The following is an 11,615-nucleotide window of genomic DNA, read 5'->3' as shown; positions in this document are numbered from 1 at the left end:
CTTTGCGATGGGCTATAGCCCATGGTCTCGAACGGCATACTATAGCATGCCGTTTTCCATCATTTTTGAGGATTTGAAAAAAAGACGAAAATGACTCCGAGACCATGGGCTATAGCCCATCGTCTCGGAGTCATTTTCGTCTTTTTTTCAAATCCTCGTTTTTCATCATTTATGACCATGGCGATGGGCTATAGCCCATGGTCTCGAACGGCATACTATAGCATGCCGTTTTCCATCATTTTTGAGGATTTGAAAAAAAGACGAAAATCACTCCGAGACCATGGGCTATATATAGCCCATCGTCTTGGAGTCATTTTCGTCTTTTTTTCAAATCCTCGTTTTTCATAATTTATGACCATGGCGATGGGCAGCCCAGTATCACAATTAAAAGTCAAACCTCGACTTTTTGACAGACCCCGGGAAAAGTCACCGTTTGACTTTTCAAAAGTCAAATACTGACTTTGCGATGGGCTATAGCCCATGGTCTCGAACGGCATACTATAGCATGCCGTTTTCCATCATTTTTGAGGATTTGAAAAAAAGACGAAAATGACTCCGAGACCATGGGCTATAGCCCATCGTCTCGGAGTCATTTTCGTCTTTTTTTCAAATCCTCGTTTTTCATCATTTATGACCATGGCGATGGGCTATAGCCCATGGTCTCGAACGGCATACTATAGCATGCCGTTTTCCATCATTTTTGAGGATTTGAAAAAAAGACGAAAATCACTCCGAGACCATGGGCTATATATAGCCCATCGTCTTGGAGTCATTTTCGTCTTTTTTTCAAATCCTCGTTTTTCATAATTTATGACCATGGCGATGGGCAGCCCAGTATCACAATTAAAAGTCAAACCTCGACTTTTTGACAGACCCCGGGAAAAGTCACCGTTTGACTTTTCAAAAGTCAAATACTGACTTTGCGATGGGCTATAGCCCATGGTCTCGAACGGCATACTATAGCATGCCGTTTTCCATCATTTTTGAGGATTTGAAAAAAAGACGAAAATCACTCCGAGACCATGGGCTATAGCCCATCGTCTCGGAGTCATTTTCGTCTTTTTTTCAAATCCTCGTTTTTCATCATTTATGACCATGGCGATGGGCAGCCCAGTATCACAATTAAAAGTCAAACCTCGACTTTTTGACAGACCCCGGGAAAAGTCACCGTTTGACTTTTCAAAAGTCAAATACTGACTTTGCGATGGGCTATAGCCCATGGTCTCGAACGGCATACTATAGCATGCCGTTTTCCATCATTTTTGAGGATTTGAAAAAAAGACGAAAATCACTCCGAGACCATGGGCTATAGCCCATCGTCTCGGAGTCATTTTCGTCTTTTTTTCAAATCCTCGTTTTTCATCATTTATGACCATGGCGATGGGCAGCCCAGTATCACAATTAAAAGTCAAACCTCGACTTTTTGACAGACCCCGGGAAAAGTCACCGTTTGACTTTTCAAAAGTCAAATACTGACTTTGCGATGGGCTATAGCCCATGGTCTCGAACGGCATACTATAGCATGCCGTTTTCCATAATTTTTGAGGATTTGAAAAAAAGACGAAAATGACTCCGAGACCATGGGCTATAGCCCATCGTCTCGGAGTCATTTTCGTCTTTTTAACAAATCCTCGTTTTTCATCATTTATGACCAGGGCGATGGGCTATAGCCCATGGTCTCGAACGGCATACTATAGCATGCCGTTTTCCATCATTTTTGAGGATTTGAAAAAAAGACGAAAATCACTCCGAGACCATGGGCTATATATAGCCCATCGTCTTGGAGTCATTTTCGTCTTTTTTTCAAATCCTCGTTTTTCATAATTTATGACCATGGCGATGGGCAGCCGAGTATCACAATTAAAAGTCAAACCTCGACTTTTTGACAGACCCCGGGAAAAGTCACCGTTTGACTTTTCAAAAGTCAAATACTGACTTTGCGATGGGCTATAGCCCATGGTCTCGAACGGCATACTATAGCATGCCGTTTTCCATCATTTTTGAGGATTTGAAAAAAAGACGAAAATGACTCCGAGACCATGGGCTATAGCCCATCGTCTCGGAGTCATTTTCGTCTTTTTTTCAAATCCTCGTTTTTCATCATTTATGACCATGGCGATGGGCTATAGCCCATGGTCTCGAACGGCATACTATAGCATGCCGTTTTCCATCATTTTTGAGGATTTGAAAAAAAGACGAAAATCACTCCGAGACCATGGGCTATATATAGCCCATCGTCTTGGAGTCATTTTCGTCTTTTTTTCAAATCCTCGTTTTTCATAATTTATGACCATGGCGATGGGCAGCCCAGTATCACAATTAAAAGTCAAACCTCGACTTTTTGACAGACCCCGGGAAAAGTCACCGTTTGACTTTTCAAAAGTCAAATACTGACTTTGCGATGGGCTATAGCCCATGGTCTCGAACGGCATACTATAGCATGCCGTTTTCCATCATTTTTGAGGATTTGAAAAAAAGACGAAAATGACTCCGAGACCATGGGCTATAGCCCATCGTCTCGGAGTCATTTTCGTCTTTTTTTTAAATCCTCGTTTTTCATCATTTATGACCATGGCGATGGGCTATAGCCCATGGTCTCGAACGGCATACTATAGCATGCCGTTTTCCATCATTTTTGAGGATTTGAAAAAAAGACGAAAATCACTCCGAGACCATGGGCTATATATAGCCCATCGTCTTGGAGTCATTTTCGTCTTTTTTTCAAATCCTCGTTTTTCATAATTTATGACCATGGCGATGGGCAGCCCAGTATCACAATTAAAAGTCAAACCTCGACTTTTTGACAGACCCCGGGAAAAGTCACCGTTTGACTTTTCAAAAGTCAAATACTGACTTTGCGATGGGCTATAGCCCATGGTCTCGAACGGCATACTATAGCATGCCGTTTTCCATCATTTTTGAGGATTTGAAAAAAAGACGAAAATCACTCCGAGACCATGGGCTATAGCCCATCGTCTCGGAGTCATTTTCGTCTTTTTTTCAAATCCTCGTTTTTCATCATTTATGACCATGGCGATGGGCAGCCCAGTATCACAATTAAAAGTCAAACCTCGACTTTTTGACAGACCCCGGGAAAAGTCACCGTTTGACTTTTCAAAAGTCAAATACTGACTTTGCGATGGGCTATAGCCCATGGTCTCGAACGGCATACTATAGCATGCCGTTTTCCATCATTTTTGAGGATTTGAAAAAAAGACGAAAATGACTCCGAGACCATGGGCTATAGCCCATCGTCTCGGAGTCATTTTCGTCTTTTTTTCAAATCCTCGTTTTTCATAATTTATGACCATGGCGATGGGCTATAGCCCATGGTCTCGAACGGCATACTATAGCATGCCGTTTTCCATCATTTTTGAGGATTTGAAAAAAAGACGAAAATCACTCCGAGACCATGGGCTATATATAGCCCATCGTCTTGGAGTCATTTTCGTCTTTTTAACAAATCCTCGTTTTTCATCATTTATGACCATGGCGATGGGCTATAGCCCATGGTCTCGAACGGCATACTATAGCATGCCGTTTTCCATCATTTTTGAGGATTTGAAAAAAAGACGAAAATGACTCCGAGACCATGGGCTATATATAGCCCATCGTCTTGGAGTCATTTTCGTCTTTTTTTCAAATCCTCGTTTTTCATAATTTATGACCATGGCGATGGGCAGCCCAGTATCACAATTAAAAGTCAAACCTCGACTTTTTGACAGACCCCGGGAAAAGTCACCGTTTGACTTTTCAAAAGTCAAATACTGACTTTGCGATGGGCTATAGCCCATGGTCTCGAACGGCATACTATAGCATGCCGTTTTCCATCATTTTTGAGGATTTGAAAAAAAGACGAAAATGACTCCGAGACCATGGGCTATAGCCCATCGTCTCGGAGTCATTTTCGTCTTTTTTTCAAATCCTCGTTTTTCATCATTTATGACCATGGCGATGGGCTATAGCCCATGGTCTCGAACGGCATACTATAGCATGCCGTTTTCCATCATTTTTGAGGATTTGAAAAAAAGACGAAAATCACTCCGAGACCATGGGCTATATATAGCCCATCGTCTTGGAGTAATTTTCGTCTTTTTTTCAAATCCTCGTTTTTCATAATTTATGACCATGGCGATGGGCAGCCCAGTATCACAATTAAAAGTCAAACCTCGACTTTTTGACAGACCCCGGGAAAAGTCACCGTTTGACTTTTCAAAAGTCAAATACTGACTTTGCGATGGGCTATAGCCCATGGTCTCGAACGGCATACTATAGCATGCCGTTTTCCATCATTTTTGAGGATTTGAAAAGTCAAACCTCGACTTTTTGACAGACCCCGGGAAAAGTCACCGTTTGACTTTTCAAAAGTCAAATACTGACTTTGCGATGGGCTATAGCCCATGGTCTCGAACGGCATACTATAGCATGCCGTTTTCCATCATTTTTGAGGATTTGAAAAAAAGACGAAAATGACTCCGAGACCATGGGCTATAGCCTATCGTCTCGGAGTCATTTTCGTCTTTTTTTCAAATCCTCGTTTTTCATAATTTATGACCATGGCGATGGGCAGCCCAGTATCACAATTAAAAGTCAAACCTCGACTTTTTGACAGACCCCGGGAAAAGTCACCGTTTGACTTTTCAAAAGTCAAATACTGACTTTGCGATGGGCTATAGCCCATGGTCTCGAACGGCATACTATAGCATGCCGTTTTCCATCATTTTTGAGGATTTGAAAAAAAGACGAAAATGACTCCGAGACCATGGGCTATAGCCCATCGTCTCGGAGTCATTTTCGTCTTTTTTTCAAATCCTCGTTTTTCATCATTTATGACCATGGCGATGGGCTATAGCCCATGGTCTCGAACGGCATACTATAGCATGCCGTTTTCCATCATTTTTGAGGATTTGAAAAAAAGACGAAAATCACTCCGAGACCATGGGCTATATATAGCCCATCGTCTTGGAGTAATTTTCGTCTTTTTTTCAAATCCTCGTTTTTCATAATTTATGACCATGGCGATGGGCAGCCCAGTATCACAATTAAAAGTCAAACCTCGACTTTTTGACAGACCCCGGGAAAAGTCACCGTTTGACTTTTCAAAAGTCAAATACTGACTTTGCGATGGGCTATAGCCCATGGTCTCGAACGGCATACTATAGCATGCCGTTTTCCATCATTTTTGAGGATTTGAAAAAAAGACGAAAATGACTCCGAGACCATGGGCTATAGCCCATCGTCTCGGAGTCATTTTCGTCTTTTTTTCAAATCCTCGTTTTTCATCATTTATGACCATGGCGATGGGCTATAGCCCATGGTCTCGAACGGAATACTATAGCATGCCGTTTTCCATCATTTTTGAGGATTTGAAAAAAATACGAAAATCACTCCGAGACCATGGGCTATATATAGCCCATCGTCTTGGAGTAATTTTCGTCTTTTTTTCAAATCCTCGTTTTTCATAATTTATGACCATGGCGATGGGCAGCCCAGTATCACAATTAAAAGTCAAACCTCGACTTTTTGACAGACCCCGGGAAAAGTCACCGTTTGACTTTTCAAAAGTCAAATACTGACTTTGCGATGGGCTATAGCCCATGGTCTCGAACGGCATACTATAGCATGCCGTTTTCCATCATTTTTGAGGATTTGAAAAAAAGACGAAAATCACTCCGAGACCATGGGCTATATATAGCCCATCGTCTTGGAGTCATTTTCGTCTTTTTTTCAAATCCTCGTTTTTCATAATTTACGACCATGGCGATGGGCAGCCCAGTATCACAATTAAAAGTCAAACCTCGACTTTTTGACAGACCCCGGGAAAAGTCACCGTTTGACTTTTCAAAAGTCAAATACTGACTTTGCGATGGGCTATAGCCCATGGTCTCGAACGGCATACTATAGCATGCCGTTTTCCATCATTTTTGAGGATTTGAAAAAAAGACGAAAATGACTCCGAGACCATGGGCTATAGCCCATCGTCTCGGAGTCATTTTCGTCTTTTTAACAAATCCTCGTTTTTCATCATTTATGACCATGGCGATGGGCTATAGCCCATGGTCTCGAACGGCATACTATAGCATGCCGTTTTCCATCATTTTTGAGGATTTGAAAAAAAGACGAAAATCACTCCGAGACCATGGGCTATATATAGCCCATCGTCTTGGAGTCATTTTCGTCTTTTTTTCAAATCCTCGTTTTTCATAATTTATGACCATGGCGATGGGCAGCCCAGTATCACAATTAAAAGTCAAACCTCGACTTTTTGACAGACCCCGGGAAAAGTCACCGTTTGACTTTTCAAAAGTCAAATACTGACTTTGCGATGGGCTATAGCCCATGGTCTCGAACGGCATACTATAGCATGCCGTTTTCCATCATTTTTGAGGATTTGAAAAAAAGACGAAAATGACTCCGAGACCATGGGCTATAGCCCATCGTCTCGGAGTCATTTTCGTCTTTTTTTCAAATCCTCGTTTTTCATCATTTATGACCATGGCGATGGGCTATAGCCCATGGTCTCGAACGGCATACTATAGCATGCCGTTTTCCATCATTTTTGAGGATTTGAAAAAAAGACGAAAATCACTCCGAGACCATGGGCTATATATAGCCCATTGTCTTGGAGTAATTTTCGTCTTTTTTTCAAATCCTCGTTTTTCATAATTTATGACCATGGCGATGGGCAGCCCAGTATCACAATTAAAAGTCAAACCTCGACTTTTTGACAGACCCCGGGAAAAGTCACCGTTTGACTTTTCAAAAGTCAAATACTGACTTTGCGATGGGCTATAGCCCATGGTCTCGAACGGCATACTATAGCATGCCGTTTTCCATCATTTTTGAGGATTTGAAAAAAAGACGAAAATGACTCCGAGACCATGGGCTATAGCCCATCGTCTCGGAGTCATTTTCGTCTTTTTTTCAAATCCTCGTTTTTCATCATTTATGACCATGGCGATGGGCTATAGCCCATGGTCTCGAACGGCATACTATAGCATGCCGTTTTCCATCATTTTTGAGGATTTGAAAAAAAGACGAAAATCACTCCGAGACCATGGGCTATATATAGCCCATCGTCTTGGAGTAATTTTCGTCTTTTTTTCAAATCCTCGTTTTTCATAATTTATGACCATGGCAATGGGCAGCCCAGTATCACAATTAAAAGTCAAACCTCGACTTTTTGACAGACCCCGGGAAAAGTCACCGTTTTACTTTTCAAAAGTCAAATACTGACTTTGCGATGGGCTATAGCCCATGGTCTCGAACGGCATACTATAGCATGCCGTTTTCCATCATTTTTGAGGATTTGAAAAAAAGACGAAAATGACTCCGAGACCATGGGCTATAGCCCATCGTCTTGGAGTCATTTTCGTCTTTTTTTCAAATCCTCGTTTTTCATCATTTATGACCATGGCGATGGGCTATAGCCCATGGTCTCGAACGGCATACTATAGCATGCCGTTTTCCATCATTTTTGAGGATTTGAAAAAAAGACGAAAATCACTCCGAGACCATGGGCTATATATAGCCCATCGTCTTGGAGTCATTTTCGTCTTTTTTTAAATCCTAGTTTTTCATAATTTATGACCATGGCGATGGGCAGCCCAGTATCACAATTAAAAGTCAAACCTCGACTTTTTGACAGACCCCGGGAAAAGTCACCGTTTGACTTTTCAAAAGTCAAATACTGACTTTGCGATGGGCTATAGCCCATGGTCTCGAACGGCATACTATAGCATGCCGTTTTCCATCATTTTTGAGGATTTGAAAAAAAGACGAAAATGACTCCGAGACCATGGGCTATAGCCCATCGTCTCGGAGTCATTTTCGTCTTTTTTTCAAATCCTCGTTTTTCATCATTTATGACCATGGCGATGGGCAGCCCAGTATCACAATTAAAAGTCAAACCTCGACTTTTTGACAGACCCCGGGAAAAGTCACCGTTTGACTTTTCAAAAGTCAAATACTGACTTTGCGATGGGCTATAGCCCATGGTCTCGAACGGCATACTATAGCATGCCGTTTTCCATCATTTTTGAGGATTTGAAAAAAAGACGAAAATGACTCCGAGACCATGGGCTATAGCCCATCGTCTCGGAGTCATTTTCGTCTTTTTTTCAAATCCTCGTTTTTCATCATTTATGACCATGGCGATGGGCTATAGCCCATCGCTATATATATAGCCCATCGTCTTGGAGTCATTTTCGTCTTTTTTTCAAATCCTCGTTTTTCATAATTTATGACCATGGCGATGGGCAGCCCAGTATCACAATTAAAAGTCAAACCTCGACTTTTTGACAGACCCCGGGAAAAGTCACCGTTTGACTTTTCAAAAGTCAAATACTGACTTTGCGATGGGCTATAGCCCATGGTCTCGAACGGCATACTATAGCATGCCGTTTTCCATCATTTTTGAGGATTTGAAAAAAAGACGAAAATCACTCCGAGACCATGGGCTATATATAGCCCATCGTCTTGGAGTCATTTTCGTCTTTTTTTCAAATCCTCGTTTTTCATAATTTATGACCATGGCGATGGGCAGCCCAGTATCACAATTAAAAGTCAAACCTCGACTTTTTGACAGACCCCGGGAAAAGTCACCGTTTGACTTTTCAAAAGTCAAATACTGACTTTGCGATGGGCTATAGCCCATGGTCTCGAACGGCATACTATAGCATGCCGTTTTCCATCATTTTTGAGGATTTGAAAAAAAGACGAAAATGACTCCGAGACCATGGGCTATAGCCCATCGTCTCGGAGTCTTTTTCGTCTTTTTTTCAAATCCTCGTTTTTCATCATTTATGACCATGGCGATGGGCAGCCCAGTATCACAATTAAAAGTCAAACCTCGACTTTTTGACAGACCCCGGGAAAAGTCACCGTTTGACTTTTCAAAAGTAAAATACTGACTTTGCGATGGGCTATAGCCCATGGTCTCGAACGGCATACTATAGCATGCCGTTTTCCATCATTTTTGAGGATTTGAAAAAAAGACGAAAATGACTCCGAGACCATGGGCTATAGCCCATCGTCTCGGAGTCATTTTCGTCTTTTTTTTAAATCCTCGTTTTTCATCATTTATGACCATGGCGATGGGCTATAGCCCATGGTCTCGAACGGCATACTATAGCATGCCGTTTTCCATCATTTTTGAGGATTTGAAAAAAAGACGAAAATCACTCCGAGACCATGGGCTATATATAGCCCATCGTCTTGGAGTCATTTTCGTCTTTTTTTCAAATCCTCGTTTTTCATAATTTATGACCATGGCGATGGGCAGCCCAGTATCACAATTAAAAGTCAAACCTCGACTTTTTGACAGACCCCGGGAAAAGTCACCGTTTGACTTTTCAAAAGTCAAATACTGACTTTGCGATGGGCTATAGCCCATGGTCTCGAACGGCATACTATAGCATGCCGTTTTCCATCATTTTTGAGGATTTGAAAAGTCAAACCTCGACTTTTTGACAGACCCCGGGAAAAGTCACCGTTTGACTTTTCAAAAGTCAAATACTGACTTTGCGATGGGCTATAGCCCATGGTCTCGAACGGCATACTATAGCATGCCGTTTTCCATCATTTTTGAGGATTTGAAAAAAAGACGAAAATGACTCCGAGACCATGGGCTATAGCCCATCGTCTCGGAGTCATTTTCGTCTTTTTTTCAAATCCTCGTTTTTCATCATTTATGACCATGGCGATGGGCTATAGCCCATGGTCTCGAACGGCATACTATAGCATGCCGTTTTCCATCATTTTTGAGGATTTGAAAAAAAGACGAAAATCACTCCGAGACCATGGGCTATATATAGCCCATCGTCTTGGAGTCATTTTCGTCTTTTTTTCAAATCCTCGTTTTTCATAATTTATGACCATGGCGATGGGCAGCCCAGTATCACAATTAAAAGTCAAACCTCGACTTTTTGACAGACCCCGGGAAAAGTCACCGTTTGACTTTTCAAAAGTCAAATACTGACTTTGCGATGGGCTATAGCCCATGGTCTCGAACGGCATACTATAGCATGCCGTTTTCCATCATTTTTGAGGATTTGAAAAAAAGACGAAAATGACTCCGAGACCATGGGCTATAGCCCATCGTCTCGGAGTCATTTTCGTCTTTTTTTCAAATCCTCGTTTTTCATCATTTATGACCATGGCGATGGGCAGCCCAGTATCACAATTAAAAGTCAAACCTCGACTTTTTGACAGACCCCGGGAAAAGTCACCGTTTGACTTTTCAAAAGTCAAATACTGACTTTGCGATGGGCTATAGCCCATGGTCTCGAACGGCATACTATAGCATGCCGTTTTCCATCATTTTTGAGGATTTGAAAAAAAGACGAAAATGACTCCGAGACCATGGGCTATAGCCCATCGTCTCGGAGTCATTTTCGTCTTTTTTTCAAATCCTCGTTTTTCATCATTTATGACCATGGCGATGGGCTATAGCCCATGGTCTCGAACGGCATACTATAGCATGCCGTTTTCCATCATTTTTGAGGATTTGAAAAAAAGACGAAAATCACTCCGAGACCATGGGCTATATATAGCCCATCGTCTTGGAGTCATTTTCGTCTTTTTTTCAAATCCTCGTTTTTCATAATTTATGACCATGGCGATGGGCAGCCCAGTATCACAATTAAAAGTCAAACCTCGACTTTTTGACAGACCCCGGGAAAAGTCACCGTTTGACTTTTCAAAAGTCAAATACTGACTTTGCGATGGGCTATAGCCCATGGTCTCGAACGGCATACTATAGCATGCCGTTTTCCATCATTTTTGAGGATTTGAAAAAAAGACGAAAATGACTCCGAGACCATGGGCTATAGCCCATCGTCTCGGAGTCATTTTCGTCTTTTTTTCAAATCCTCGTTTTTCATCATTTATGACCATGGCGATGGGCAGCCCAGTATCACAATTAAAAGTCAAACCTCGACTTTTTGACAGACCCCGGGAAAAGTCACCGTTTGACTTTTCAAAAGTCAAATACTGACTTTGCGATGGGCTATAGCCCATGGTCTCGAACGGCATACTATAGCATGCCGTTTTCCATCATTTTTGAGGATTTGAAAAAAAGACGAAAATGACTCCGAGACCATGGGCTATAGCCCATCGTCTCGGAGTCATTTTCGTCTTTTTTTCAAATCCTCGTTTTTCATCATTTATGACCATGGCGATGGGCTATAGCCCATGGTCTCGAACGGCATACTATAGCATGCCGTTTTCCATCATTTTTGAGGATTTGAAAAAAAGACGAAAATCACTCCGAGACCATGGGCTATATATAGCCCATCGTCTTGGAGTCATTTTCGTCTTTTTTTCAAATCCTCGTTTTTCATAATTTATGACCATGGCGATGGGCAGCCCAGTATCACAATTAAAAGTCAAACCTCGACTTTTTGACAGACCCCGGGAAAAGTCACCGTTTGACTTTTCAAAAGTCAAATACTGACTTTGCGATGGGCTATAGCCCATGGTCTCGAACGGCATACTATAGCATGCCGTTTTCCATCATTTTTGAGGATTTGAAAAGTCAAACCTCGACTTTTTGACAGACCCCGGGAAAAGTCACCGTTTGACTTTTCAAAAGTCAAATACTGACTTTGCGATGG

This window comes from Electrona antarctica (genome assembly GCF_951216825.1).
Source record: "Electrona antarctica genome assembly, contig: scaffold_43, whole genome shotgun sequence".
NCBI classification, from domain to species: Eukaryota; Metazoa; Chordata; class Actinopteri; order Myctophiformes; family Myctophidae; genus Electrona; species Electrona antarctica.
This window is presented reverse-complemented; position numbering follows the sequence as displayed.